This window comes from Pagrus pagrus (genome assembly GCF_965226575.1).
Source record: "Pagrus pagrus genome assembly, chromosome: 6".
In the NCBI taxonomy this organism is placed as follows: domain Eukaryota; kingdom Metazoa; phylum Chordata; class Actinopteri; order Spariformes; family Sparidae; genus Pagrus; species Pagrus pagrus.
This window is the reverse complement of record NC_140190.1, coordinates 5,186,910-5,202,679: the sequence shown is the minus strand read 5'-3', so window position 1 is coordinate 5,202,679 and position 15,770 is coordinate 5,186,910. Positions and strand designations below refer to the sequence as shown.

The following is a 15,770-nucleotide window of genomic DNA, read 5'->3' as shown; positions in this document are numbered from 1 at the left end:
GCCAATCATCTACCTGATGTTATTATATATATATATATTTTTTACATTGTTAACATATCACTGTCGTACAAGACTGCCCCCAACTGCTTTAAGACAACCACCATCATCCCTGTACCTAAAAAGTCTGCACAGTCTAGTCTAAACAACTTCCACCCAGTGCCATTCACCCCCAGTCTGATGAAGTGCTTTGAGAAACTGGTTCCCCAGCATAGCAAAGGCAACATCCCGGCCAACCTGGACCTTCACCAGTTTGCCATTAGAACCAACGGATCCACAAAAGATGCCATCTCCATTACCCTCCATTCAGTCTTCACATATCTGAAAGACACCAGCAGGTACACCAGAATGCTGTTTGTTGAATTCAGACTTCCCAATGAAACTCACTGGCAAACTAAGCGATGTAGGTTTAAGTAAACTCTGCAAGGATATTGAACTTCTTCACCCAGACAGTTTTGATTGGCGGTCAAATCTCCTGCACTCTAGTGCTTAACACTGGATCCCCACCCAGGATTGTGTGCTTAGCCCCCTCCTGTTCACGCTGTACACCCATGACTGCTAGTTTGTGGACAACAGCGCTAACCACCCCCCGGATTTCAAACAAAAATGAGAATTTATATCAGAAGGAAATCAACAATCTTGCAGAGTAGTACACACAACCTCCTGCTCAACGTCAACAAAACGAGGGGGGGGGATTGTTAATTTTAGAGAAAAGGCAGGCAAAAACACACACCCCTGTCTACATCAGTGGAGCTGGGGTGGAGATGGTGAACAGTTTAAGGTTCCAAGGAATCAGAATCAAAGAGGACCTGTCATTGTCATCACATATCTCCGCTCTGGTAGAGAAAGATCACAAACAACTCCACAACAGCCCAAAGGAAAACACACCCTACCTTGCATGCTGTCTGGCAAAAGATAAAGAAGCATCTGCTCCCAAACCACCAGATGATATAGCCATTTTAGTTACTCATCCAATTATATACTTCTCGTTTTGTGAGTAGCATAAAAGGCATGACGAGTAGCATTTCGTTACAATGTAAAAACCTGTGTTGTAAAATGATAAATCAGCAGACAGCGTCTACAACATCAGTATATCAGTGCTTTTCCTGTTCATGCAAAGTACAGCATGACTTACGTCACAATCACTTCATGCCAGTGACATGGATAGTGTTGTTAGGATACTGTATTTGATGCAGAGTAGATTATTTTGCCCTTCATGAGGAGCCCCTCCACAGGCACGAGCTGCGGGCTCCACCCCTCTATCCCCATGTGCCAACATGTCAATCAGCTGTAATTGCCATCCTGGAGGAACAATATCAGGCCGCCGAGCTCTAACCACACAGATTCATTGCAACACCTAATCTGCTAATGAGCTCAGCATGGCTATTTTCAGCATTGCCGCAGACATCATAGCCATTGCTGAGGAGGCCTGGCGCGGCTTCCAGTGACAGCAGAGGACAGTTGGCCTGTTGGAGGAGGTACAAAGCAGACCTCAGCCTGCACGCTTCAGGACAGCACAGTCACTCCAGATCCTGGTCGGAGGAATATGTGTGATCCAAGCACATCACACTCGCTGCTTAATATTCGGATTTACACAGCCACTTTTTCATTCCTTCAGAGGCTGCATGCTGCATCCCATAGTAAAAACATCTTGATGTAGTTTGGGTTAGAACTGCTAGTTAGTTTCATCTAGCTCACAAAATGATCAGCGATCTTATAATAATATATTGTGATAGAAGGATATACTAAATAATGGGCCGAAAAGACATCAGTTTGTTTTCCAGCAGGCTCTCGGTGCTCTAAGTTTCGCTGTTCAAGAACAAGAGCAAGAAGGAAAAAAAGCAACACAAACAATCCTTAATGGAACTGATACAAGAGGCTTTTTAATTATCTAACTCAATCAGCTAAAGACCAGTGGATCAATGAATCCCCATTACACTCCCCAGCTCTGTGCCCAGACAGCAGCAGTTTACATCAGTTCAAACAGCAAGGCATGCTGCAGCTAAGTGACAGATTACAGGTTGTGGCTAATCTAATGCGGCCACAGCATTTGTACAGAGTACATCTTTAATTCAGACTGCAAGCTTTTCTCATTGTGACCATGTCACTTAACTGATACAACCTCTCTGAAATATTTATTGTCCCCTGCAGGAGATTGGACTTTTGAGGGCTTGTGAGTTTGCTGGGTAACCCACATTATGGAGCTTGGAGAACAAAAGAGACCTCATTTTGGTCCAATTTCCTTGTTTTCATACGACATTTATCATAAATACACCTCACAAAATAAACAACTCGTTAAAGGAGGGATCACACGACAAGTCAAAGTGCTGGACAGAGCATTGATCACAAAATGTTTTTGGTTTGGGTTGCAGCACAAAGAAACAATGTCTCTAAAATGTATCTGCAATTATATTGTTTTTTTAATCATACAGTATGTTGTTGTTGTTTTTGTAAACCTAACCTCAAAATTCATAATGTAGAAATATTTTTAGGATCTACATTTAGACAAGAGCTTAATTGATTAATTTAGCTCTAGTCTAAATGTTTATCCATTCCATTACTTAATTAATCAATTGAAAGAAAATTATTGGGAACTTTTATGATAATTGATTATTTGTTAAAGTAATTTTCCAGTTCTTCATCCCAGCTTCTCTTCATCTTATGTGATAGTGATGTACATTTATTTAGGTTTTGGAATGATGGTCAGTCAAACCAACATTACTGATGATGTCATCTGTTTTCTGACATTTGCAGACCGAATAATGAATTGATCACATAACAATTGTCAAATTAAACAATCATGAAAATATGCATTAGTTTTTGCAATGTAGTTTATTGTTGTTGTTTGATAGTGTGAGTAATAAGCAAACAGTTCCAGTTGTTTAGAGATGATACTGCTATTGTTAAAATTAAGGGTAACGATCATTATCGGTCGATATGCGTGGTATAAAGGTTGATCGATGGTCTCTGTAGAGCCCAATCAGAAGAGTCAGTCGGATAAACACACAAGACAGTTTCTCTATGCGAAGCTAAAACTCCCAACACTCTAGAGGACTCTGCTGCTCACTGGCTGCTAACAGCTCACTAGCTATCCCCCTGCATATATCAATATGGATTCTCAGTACCCTGTTGGTTTAACCGGTACAATATATTTGCGAGGTCCTGCCAGCCAGCCATTTTTGACTAAGGGGAGGGATGGACCGGTACCGGTACCAATTCTCGTAATGTTACGTCTCACGCTGAGACGTTATCAACTAACAACTATAGATGACAATAAAGTAAAGAAACGTCCTTCTGATCAGTGTCAGCCGATACTGCTTCCAGTGATCAGTGATCGGCCCTACAAATCCTGATCGGAGCACCCTTAGTTTAAATTATTATTCCGTTTATATTCAATATAAGGAATTTATTGGTCTTTGTTAAGGTATTGCAGATGCATCAGTGTACAGTACGGTGGCCAGCAGCAGTACATACATGCTACCGATATGTTTGAGGAAGTTTTACAGGTAGATGACAGTGTCATCATTATATAGACTGTTAACTCAAGAACAACAACTTTTTTTAAACTCTAAAATGTCTTTAAAACAATATATTGAAGGGATCCTTGAAACAATATTTTTATGGTTTTATTCCAAATAAAAGTCTGACCATCTGACACCATCTGAATTTTACTCCTACCTAAAACTTTACCTCTCAGTGTGCTGACAGGTACAGTCGGATTTTGTTGAACTTCTAGTACTATTTTTATTATTTAACTGATGAATGTGTACCCACTGGATTGTCTTGAATTTCAGTATGTCGATTCTGAGTGCAGCGTTATTTCCGTCAGAGGATTGTTGAGGCCCAACATGTCGATCATGTTTGGATTGCAGAGAATTCAATATTTCTTCAGGAAATGATCACGATTCAGACACACGGCATATACCCCACATATACAACATGCAATCTGTCCCTTCTGTTCTCTGTGGACTTGAACTGGTCCTTTTGGATTAGGAAGTATACAAAGTGAATGCGAGATTAAATCAAGACAAAGTCAAATGCTCAGACTGTTTCATTGAAACGACAACGCGGCGTGCGATATTGAATGGCCAGTGTTGCCTTTGTCCTGCCTCTGCCTCGCTGCAGAATTTGTTTCTCATTTGTAAGCATCCGCACAATTATTTCGGGTAGTGCCAATTGAATATCTGATTGGGGTTATGAATTCAGGGGATTAATTTCACTGCAACAATGCATCAATTGTTTCCAGTAAGAGACGCAGAGGCGGTGTTGTTGTTCAGTAAACTGATCATACACAGAGTGTACTAATGCTTCTGTGGTGGAATCCATTGATCTGCTGTCCCCCTGCATAGTACTTTCCTAATGATATCTGAGATGCCACTGTTACAGAAACGGAGAGCAGCATTTCCCCAGCCCTCTAGAGCAATTTATTGTGGGAAGGTAATAATAAGTCTATATTTGAAAAAATGGACTGGATGAGCCCCTGTCTGAATGTGGGCTCGGAGCCTGAAACCACAGCGGCTCATGGTGGCACTGGGAGTCATTTTCAATTTTTCTCCCGACCGAGACATCATTGACTGTAAGAGAGCAGTTAAAAAGAGAAGCTGCATTGTGTTTGTTAGAGTTTGCACTGACTTTTTTCAGCTCTTTTCCCCCACTATGTTAGGGACTGTACACAAATTATCGGTGCGGGGATGGGGGACTGAATATACACATTTAAAAAAAAAAAAACAATCCCTTCGTTAGGGTTATTTTCTTTGTATTTTTTATCCCCATGTCTTAGGAAAAAAATCCATTATCCACCGCACAATATCTCAAAATATATATATCTACATATAAACGTTGCCAACAGTGATTACAGCCTCTGTGGTTTTTGGTGGACCCCAGTACTTTACCACAACTTCAGGATCCCATGTAATAAAAAAATGTACAGTATATGGATTAAATAAGATGTCTGACTATCTCTCAAATCAATTACAAGATGCCCGAATCACATTTTAAAAAGTGCAGTGTTAAAAATCAAAGTAAAAGCTCTCTTTGTGGTGTAAGTACTTGTATTAATTTTTTTATACAAATAAAATCTTTTTGAGGCGATGATAAATATAATGCCAAGTGAATTCTGAATTGTATTTGTACAGCTGAGAGACTGTCTTGTTTTACTAATACAATCAGGGATTTGTCATGTAGTTGAAAATTGAATAAGCAGCGAAAACCACTATCAGCAAATGTATTTCCAGAGCCTGTTTTTTTTCTCCCTGGGGTGAAGCGTGTCAGTGGTGCAGCATCTGCCACAGTACGGTAAACATAACACTGAATCAAACCACAGTCAAGTTTCTGGCCATTGATCTTCAGTCATTAGCTATGAGCTCATGGCGCCACTCAATGACCAGCAGGACTCCCAGGGTAATATAAGCACGCATCCCCACTATCGATCCTCATTTTGTGTCAAACACTCCTAATAGTTGGTGTCAAAAACGCGACGGCCAAACCAGGAAAAGTGGTTTAACCAGGCTGAGACTGAAGGTCAGCCTACTTTATCATTCATTATGGCAGACGGATAAACAAACAGATTTATAAACAGCAGTTCGTTTTGGTGCCTGATTCTGGTTTTCAGTGTTTTAGTCCCTGTCTTTGGACAGAAATGCAAAATAGTTGATCTTATTTTAGTTGTTTTGTTACTGTCAGTTGTATACTAGTTTTAATCAACAAAAATTAAAAATACTATAAAAATTTGTTTTGTGTAGGTGTAACCTTGATGTAATAAGGCACCTAAAATTTGTTAATTAATTAATTAAGTAATTAATTACAAAAAAAAGTTCTATCCCTAGTCATTGTCTGATAAGGTTTTACATGCAAAGCACCAACTAGTGTTCAGACTGTACATCGAAAAAAAAGTCCAGCCTCTTTGACCTGTCACCTCACTGCTTTGTGACCGGGGAAAAGGAAGAGAAAAGATCATGAAATGTTGCTCAATCTTAAATTTGAAACATAATAGTGATTTTTATGAATAATATTTCGAATGACTGATAAAATCAACTAATAATGTTTTTAATACACATTGTTAATGTTAATTCTGCAGTCTGACCTACTGGGTCCTAGAAAGACTAAACGTTATTATTGAGGATGTCCCAAGTAGATTCTTAGGATGAGTTTTGGGGCCAATTTTTACATATTTTAATGCATCAGCATCAGTTAAAATGAAGTCAATCAAAGTCCAACCCTCTCTTTACTGAACTTCACTGTCTCATGTCCACTTCAGCCTGACGTGTTTCAGCGTGCCGCTCTCTCACAGTCAAGACTCTACATTCACATATGCATTTGACTCCGTATGCGAGTATGAATGAGAAAAATGATGCGCACTCACCGGTGACTGACTCTGTTCTGACAGCTGGGTTTGAAAATACAGAGATTCGCTTAACTCAGATTTTAACGACTCTAACGTGTCCAGGCAAATAACTTTAAGTACAATTTTGAAGCAGAAAGGAGACGAGCCGAGGAGCAGCGAAAAGAAGAGCGGCAGACAGAAGGACAAGAGATGATGCGTCGATCTCAGGAGGATATAATGATTTTGCTGATGCACGCAGGTGCTTAAAAAAAGACTAAATAATTAAACCAAGTGTAATGTCTTTCATCCGTGTCTTTGTTTTCAGTGGTAACTTTATGTTGTTTAAGTTTTGCTGTCAAGGAAAAAAAGCCTGTCAACAAATATTTTTCATCATAGTTTACATTGACGGAAAGTATCACACACACACACACACACACACAGAGACAGACAGACAGACTCCAATAACCCAGAATGATTACCAGTAGCAATATGATAATCCGAGAGGAATTTATTTTTAAAAGAACTGCCAATCTAAGTTCATGCAATAAACATCAAGAAAAGCCATCTCTGAGCATCAGCTTTTCCAATAAAATTTTCTCTCAGCGAAAAGATAATTGGATGACTTCCTGAGATCTATTATAGAAAAACAGTCACTTTCATTACACCAGACTTTGACATCATTTCAAGTTCTCATTTTACCAAAAAAAAAAAAAAAAAAGAAGAAGAAAAAAAAAAAAGTGAAACTGGAATGGAGCACAGTTCAACCCCTGGGCTAATCGTGGGGCCTTTTATCTGTAGCAGAAAGAGTGTCTTTTGTCAGAAAGATGCACCCTCAGACTGGAGTGAGGACGAGGAGGAGGAGGAGGAGGAGGAGGAGGAGGAGGGAAAGTTCTGGGTATTGTCTCTCCAGAGGACACTAATGGGTTTTGGTGTCATGTGTTTTTCACTCAACACTTGACACATGGAGCTGTTCTCCTTCAATCACTCCACTTTAATATCCATTACGATGACGTATGGCGAAGTAACGGGCCGACTATTGGTCACTTAGATTGTCCAAAAGGAGAGTCTATTTTTAAGACTTCCCTCGTCTAAAACGCCGTCCTCGACACGATAAGTTGTCTTGGTAACACACAGCTACACTGCATCCGATGTGTGTGTGACACTTTTTTTGTGCAAGAGTCGGTGTCTGAATACCTTCTGTGTCTGGCCATGTACAGTATGTAAGCAATGAGAAACTATTGCTTGTAATTCTCTTCTCAAGGCACTCGACTGTCTAATGAACCCCTGAATGCCAATGAGGTTGGGGGAGGAGGCTTCACAGTATTTGGGGCAATAAAAGACGTATTCGGTGTGAAGGGAAGGGAAAAAAAAAAAAGAAATACGTTCTCCTGAAATACAACTTCTCCTTGTCCTCACCTGGCACAATTTAAATTATTGCTCCATCCCAGTAAAGTAGGACACTCCATACCTCCTAATCCATTAGGCAATTAATTTGGGAACTTAAAACATTGCTGCAGATTTCTGCCGAGCAGTTTTCATAGTTCTACGAGACGGAGAGCACTCGGGGGCAGTCCCCTGAAACTTGAGTAGATGATTAAGTGCATTTCTGCTCCTGAGAAGAGATTATGTCTTGTGCCGGAGTCAGAGAGGATGGAGCATGGCTGTGGAACTTGGCAATGGTCGAGGTACATTGAGATAATGATGTACCTGTCCTCAACAATAAGGCTAATCATATCTCACCTCTAGGGTATCGCTTTAAGGTCAGAACAAATTCGCGACCATACATTAAGTCCTCGTATTGTTTTAATGAAGGTGCACGGATTCCTGCCGCGACGGATCGCACTTACACCTCAGATACCCCGCGTGTATAAATGCCTCCAAATCCTAATTCTCTTCTCACTTAACAGAAGGAAAAAAAAAAAATACGCTGGCATACACCAACTCCAAACATTATGAGTGAGGAGATTGTGACATACAAGCCTGCAGGCCCGTTTTTAATGAACGTGAAACCTGGCCTGAGTTTACACCGAACCACAGTCTAGTGCCCCTAAAATTATAGCCATGCACCACCTTTCCACTCTGCACTCCCATAAGGTGCAGCAGCAGCTCTCCAAACGTACGGGGGCCACGGAAACGAGCATCTGTGTTTCGACACCGGGGCCTGATGGGAGTTTCTCATAGAGGGAGCCGTAGAGATATATTTATGTTTCTCCCCCCCATTACCAGAGCTTTAAATAATAAAGTAAAATAAATAGCATCCATTAAACTGATCACATTGTGCTAACTCAAATTGTGTTTATTATGCTAATGGTACATGAAATTAAGAAAAAGACCTTGATGCCAGTGGATTTAATTAATGGGCTTTGGGAAAGGCACTGAGACATAATTCATTTCTGAGTAAGTAAGTCTCATTTGCAGTTCCATGGGTCCTCATGCCGCTGATTGCCTGAGTTATTCTTGCAGATGTGCTGCTCACAGCATGTCCCTCCATTAGAAATGAACACCTCATTATATAAACTACCTAATTAAACATAATACAGCTCCGCATTGACTCATTAATGCGTAGCCCTCTTTTCTCTGAAGGAAAGAATGTGAGGGGGGGAGAAAAGGGAGAGAGAGAGAGACAGAGATAAAGCAAATGAGAGATAGAGGAAGAAGAAAAGACGCTGTGAACAGTACAGGCGAGTCCACTGTAGTCCCGTCGCACAATAAAAGGATTCACAGATTTAAGTCATTGTTGCAAACACAATAACAAAAGTGATGAAAACATTACAGGTCTGACAGAGCCGCTGAATCATCGTTTTACCTTCTCTTAATTGCTAATTATATTTGGTGGAGTACAATAGGAACCAAATGAAAAATTTTAACGTCACCTTTTAATTATCAAACCAAAGGCTAAAAACGCCGGACAAACACAAACAACGAACTCACGTCTCAGTCGCTGAAGAAGTGAGAAAAGTGAAGTGGAAAGAGCACGATCAGGAGCCGGGTGAAAGGGAGATCAATGAGTATAAATGAGTCCCCCCCCCCCGCCCGTGGCTCAATCAACCCCTTAACCCAAAGCAAACACTGGCTGGAGCCTCAGCAATTCAACATCAGTGTTCAAGACTCAAGGATACACAAGTTCTTTGAGTGCTGAGCCATCAGTCGTTGACATGCACACATTCATTCCTTTGCATGTAGAGTGTCTAAAGGTGTGTGTTACGATCTACGTGTGTCCTTGAAGACATTTCAATGACGCTGATGACACTGTGGTGTATGGTTACATTTAGATACATGTAAACATATGAATAAAACTAAGATTTAGAAGATTTATTTTGTAAATCTTTACTCGAGGTCCACTTACTATTATTTCTAGTCCTTTCCTACAGAGCAATAACGCTGTATTTAAACCCTCATGTTCAGAATTTATTATCTGTATACACGCTCAATAGATGATTCGTGATACAATTATAAGGGTCAGAATTTCAGAATTTTTGGGGGCGATTACGAATCGCTGAAATCTCAATCAATATATTGTTTCTTTACTTTATTATTATCTGTAGTCGTAAAAAGACACCATTAAGATGTTAAGGCAGGTTTTAAAACAAAACTGAAAAGTAATCTGTAAACTCTTTAAAAACAGATTAAAGAAAAAATAAAGAGGACACAAAATTTACTGACACAATTTGGGAAAAAAATCTGCATCTCAGTCTTCGTACTTTGTGACTTTGGTTTGGAAGTTTAGTCAAATGTACACTGATAAAAATGTCTGCAACGCCAAACTTAAAGTACTACTACCTCCAAACTAAGCTGAAGTACAGCAGTCAATGCTAACACCTGACAGCTAACTAGCTCTCCTCCTGGTTTCATCATTGCAACATATTTGCAAGGTCCTGCTAGTAAGCTGTGACTGAGGGGACAGATGGAGCGGTACCGCCAAACATTTGTTAGTCTCGCGCTGGGGAGCCAGCCAGCGACAGTAACTATAGTAACAGCGTTAGATGACGAGTTTTGGTGTAGCCAATGCTCGGTTCAGTTTGTTTTTCGCTAGATATCAGTCTGTCGGCCCTTAACACGCTTTCTATCGTCCCTAGCCTCAGGACACCTTGACATCAGGAGGGTGTTAGTCTCCAGTCCTGCTGCACTGTCGCATTTTAGCAGTGCTTAAAGAAACTTGCTTGCATGTTTTGCCTCATTTGATCGGATCTTCTGATGGACCTTTATAGAGATCAAACAATGTAGAATGATTATCGACCAATGACGATTTGTTGTCGATCTGTACCCTTACACATTATAATGTGTTTGGAGGTGTGATAGGCTGACCACTGTCCACTGTGGTTCTGCTGTAGCCCTCTTTGCCTTGTCAGATTTTAAGCAGTCAAATATTTTGGTCAAGTATAAAAAGGCATTTAAATAATCAATGTTTTAATATTTGGTCAAAATGCATTGATTTCTTTCATACAAGGTGCTGCATGAGTTACTTTATATTTCATCCACCCCTACGCGATGCCTGATTGCTGCAATGGGATGAAACGGGCTTCTATTATTAAGAATTTACTTTCTTAATTATGCGGCAGTTATGTCACAGCTTTACGGCGCCGTTGTGCCCTGTGGTGTTTTTGCAGACACATAACCAAACAACTCAGCCCTGGACTATAAACTCTACATTAAAAAGTTCCTGCATAGTCACAAAGAGAATTCATAACAATTGCAAATGCAGATAATTAGTCTGCGATTGCTAGAAATTAGGCCATTATGAAAACTGCAGCCACCCCCGCTGACAACTTCACTCCATGATTAACTGTTAATAACGTCGCCTCCCTGCAAAAAAAGCACTATTCCAAGTGACTATGAGGCGTCCGCAGCCAGCCTAAGCAACAGTACAAAGTGACAAACGCAGCCGCAAAGACCGAGAGGACACAATTCACGTAATGTATATTCATCCACACTGCTGGGTATCTTCTGTTATCAGTTTAGCTATGTCATCCCAGATCAACAGAGACATCAAACCGAACCAGTGGAACCGAAGGTAATCATCAGATACTGCGATGAATGTAAGGGAACGCTGACACACATTTATTAAATATCCCTCAAAGCTTGAAAAGAGGCTCTTTAAAACTGTAGCTTGAACTGTTTTAGAGAGAAGATCTGTGACCCGGAGTCACAAGGAAATAAGAGCGTCAAACAACATTTTCAGCACAATTCACGTCTCCAGAGTTGATCCATGTGTTCAATATATTTAGTAAAGGCACAGATAGATGGGAATCAAACTAAACCGTCCTTAAAGATATAATATGTAAGAATTACCGATGAGGTCGATTGGCAATGCAGCTTTTTTTGCTGGTGACTGAAATTCCCAATTTTTGCATATCGCTGTTAAACTCTCATTTCTGACTCGCATCTGGAGAGTGGAGATCTGTAAAACGGTAAATGGACTGCACTTATACAGCACTTCTCAATTCTATCAGACATGTTTTATAACCGGCCTCTCATTTACCCATTTCTCACACAGAAACAGTGACGGCGCTGGCCTGCCGTCGAGAGCAACTTGAGGTTCAGCGTTCATTACTCAAGCAGACCATGTGGTCAGGAGGAGACAGGGATCAAACACTGTGATGAGTCGATGATCCGCTCTAGCTCCTGAAACACAACATCACGGAGAGCTCTACCTGTGGATATAGTCTTTCAAGATCTGTGACACACTTTTGCAGTGGTAGGGCATTGTTTAACTAATAGTTAACAGCTTCATCTTCTGACTGCACCCAACAGCAACGTGACTGTTACTGTCACTTAAAAGGGCGTGAAGCAACTCGACAGTTTCACCCACTACATGGCAACAGAAGTACACATTTCAGTCGGTAAGGAATAAACAACAGATTTAAAGAGTCTACAGTCACAGAATCAACAACATTTTGTATGTGTCGACCAACTTAATGGCAATCCGTCCAATAGTTGTTGAAGCATTTCGCTAAAAAATACAAAATGATAACCTTGTGGTGGCACAAGAGGAAAAGTCACGATCCCTGAACATCACCAAACTCGTCAGGATGTTTCAGTCCGGACCAAAGTTGTGGATCAATGAGCCAACTGCAGTTTCTAGACTGGTAGATGCTGCTAGCATGGCTGAAAACATCCCCATCTTTAATAAATGGAGTTAGCACCAACGTGCTTGTTGTAAAAATCCTTTCTATATCATTAATTGATAGTGTTTTATGATTCTGACTTATTGACACATGGATAGCTACGCCATCAGCCTCTCATTGCAAATTTAATAACTTGGGGGAGTCGGAGCTGGTTATCTGGATTGGGTTTGGACATTTGTGTTTTTACAAATGGAATAAACTGAGAAACGGGTGGAGTCAGATCTGATACTGGGGGGTGGAGTCAAACATGGTCAGACTGTAATGAAAGCCACTTTGCACAAGCAATGAAATTCTGTGGCAATGTTCGGATGAGGTGACATTTTAAAGTTTTATTCAAGTTGTGTTTAGATTCTTTCTAGTTTCCAGTTTTAGCAACAGGCTGTTACGGTGAGGTTATCTTTCTAGGACCCAAATGCAGAGCACGGAGACAGGAAGTCAGTAAGTAAAGTATTTATTTGACAAACTGATTTCCGGAAGGTAATGTTGAGGAGGAGGCTATACTTGCAGGCAGGCAGGCAGGTAAGTAGGGTTGACTGGAGCCAGCATGGAAGAACTCAGGAGAGCAGGTCAGCAGGAAGCTGAACAGAACGGCGCTGAAGATCTCTGCAGGAGCCAAAGAATCAGCACAAAGGCAAAAACACAGGAAACACGAAAATACAAAATGGCAGCAGGAGAGACCAGGTAGATAAAGCCAGAGGGTGACGAGTTGATCTGGAACAGGTGTGTCACTCTGCTGCTGCTGCTGCTGCTGCCACGCCCACAGACACACACACACACAGGAGAAGGAGCAGGTGAGGGAGAACCGAACACAGAAAAACAACAGGGCGTCCACAGTAGCACCGTGACACAGGCGACCAAATGAAACACACCGTCACCTTGTGCAAAGGTTTCTCTGGGTTTGAGCTTTGTCAGAAACATTTGGGACAACGTACTGCAACTACACAACTTAACAAAATATATAATGGAGGACTAGTTCTTAACGAAGAAATGTTTCATATAACGTCTTTAAATCTGATTACTGCAGTAATGGCCAGTAGAAGATTTGAAACAAAGTATTATGTGGTCAGATAAATCCTGAGAACAAAGATAATCTACAGAAGACGAGAAGCAGTGGTGGACAAGGAAATCTGGAAAAATACAAAAAATGAAATCTCGTGACTCACAACAAAAGAAAAGAAAAACACATCTTCAACACAAAGATAAATGTTGTGATAACGACATTAACGCTCAGAGTTTTAATTGCAGATGGTGGACTGCGATCTTTTTGTGTGCCCTTTTATCGAGTGTGTTTACGCCCTGTATATGGTGTGTTGTGAATGTTGCAGGGAGGGCCTCTGGTCATTGCATGCCAGCCTTTTCAATGTAACGCAAGACCTTCCTGAAACTCTTGAGAGCTGACAGTGCTTTGACGTGAGCTGTGTTAATTACAGTAATGGCACGCACTCTCATTAAGTCATTGTTTACGTATCCCGGGGCCTTATGGGAGCCTGAGTGGTGCTCTGGTCTGCTCGAGCACCGCCGCCTCGCTGGTCTGTGCGGCTATGGCCTCGTTAACACAGACAGCTGTTCCTCCCAGCCACAGCCATGGCCAACATGACGAGTGGCGCCGGACATGCCGCTGAACACACCCACTGCGGGAGCAAACTGTCAGAAATAGAAGTATCCCACAAGGCAGGAAAACGTCAATGAGTAATCAGCGAGAAAGTGCTCCTCGGGTTATGTTTTTCAGGCCCAGCCCCCCCCCACCAACCCCTCGCGAACCAGCCGCTCCCCTTCACAAGACCATGAGGCTTGTCTCATGACCCCGTCCTATCCCTTTAAATTGGTGCAGTCAAAGGTGCAGTTGGTGTATAAATCCACCAGTGACCTGTGGTGAGGAGAGCCATGTGCAAGAGATAAACAGCGTCACAGGAATCCTATAAGATTTCTCAGACGGGGCGCGAAGCCAAAGGGCACGAGTGGCGATTCTGCAATATTTATAACACGACTGAAAATAAAGTGTTGGACTCAAGTGGAAGATAAAAGAAAAAACTTTTTTTTTTTTTTTCACTTCTTCTCGTGAACTCGAGAGTCAAAAACTATTTATCACATTTCTTTTTAATTTGAAAATTCTCTTAAGTTTACGAGAGCTCCAGAGATCTGTGAAGCTGGTGAGTGCAGATCCTACGATGACTGCAGCACAGTAACAGAGGTGAGCAGACACCTTCTGAGACATGTTACGTAGTGACGGCACAAACTATCACTGACATTATGAATAATACATAAGCTGAAGCAATTAACATCATTCTGAACATGGTAGCTTTCGCACAGTTGACGAGAATTAAGCTGACACCAACTTTGTGTGCCATAACTTTACACCGATCCTTATTGTCTGCACGCGATTCAATTAGTGCAACTTAAAAACTGCCCAGTTTGGTTTTCGTTGAATATTTAACACATGATATATGAGCATGCTGCAGATTTTTTGTGAAATGGCAGATGTGGGGTAAAGTATTGTCTCTGATTGGCTATCCCTGCTCACAGAACACGTGTGATTGGCCATGTGATCGCTTGAGAGCTTCTTAAAAGTCACTCTTACACTATTGAAATACATGTGTTTCATTTTCACACTCAGCAAATGACATTTTAATCCTAAATTGGCTCTTTATACCACTCTCAAGTATAATTATTTGTTTGACAAACACTGACCCTGGTCTTGGTGCACATTTGGGCTGCAACCAACAATTATTTTCATTCATCTTGGCCTATAAAAGAAAAAAAGAAAATAACTCACCAAAAGGCCACTGCGACACCTTTAAATGTCTCTTTTTGTCCGACCACCAAAGCCGAAAGATATTCAACTGACCGTCACATAAAAACAATTATCATGTGATGGTATTAGGACGATAATTCAATTACCAAAACAGTTGCAGATTTATTTTTCCATCCAATCTGGTGCACATGGCTCTGAGGATGGCAGTGTCGGTCAGTATGTGGCATGGACAGCTGGTCGGTTCAAACCACTTTGGCCCATGCAGCACGTAAGCGGCAGCCACAAGCGGACGTTTCTCATTCCCATTCCTGTTTTCCATCCCAATTTGCAATCATCTTCATTTTCCAATCAAATACGTCTGTGCTGCCTTCCTAAATATTTTTGTTAGATGGCTCGAACATGGAAAAAATTATAAAACTAGTGGGATCAATCAGTGCGATCAGCGCAATCGGTCCATCTACTCCTGACAGTTTCCCCACGATCTAAAATATTAAAGCTTTATCAAATACGATTGTGTAGAAATTGATTAACGCTTTCTAAAAATGTATTGCAATATTAAAATTTCCAACTTATC

The 15,770-nt window shown here is 41.0% G+C and overlaps 1 protein-coding gene across 2 annotated transcripts in view; it reads right to left on the bottom strand.

Annotated features, from left to right (window-relative positions):
- The window catches only part of LOC311258388 (uncharacterized protein), a 127,935-nt gene extending 114,856 nt beyond the window's left edge, over positions 1 to 13,079 (bottom strand). The window contains exon 1 of one of the 2 annotated variants that reach the window (XM_084354634.1): positions 12,946 to 13,079. The gene's annotated coding sequence lies outside the window, so the exon portion shown is untranslated. The remainder of the gene's footprint in view (positions 1 to 12,945) is intronic. The other variant, XM_084354633.1, reaches the window with a different exon arrangement.
- Between the last annotated feature and the right edge of the window lie 2,691 nt (positions 13,080 to 15,770).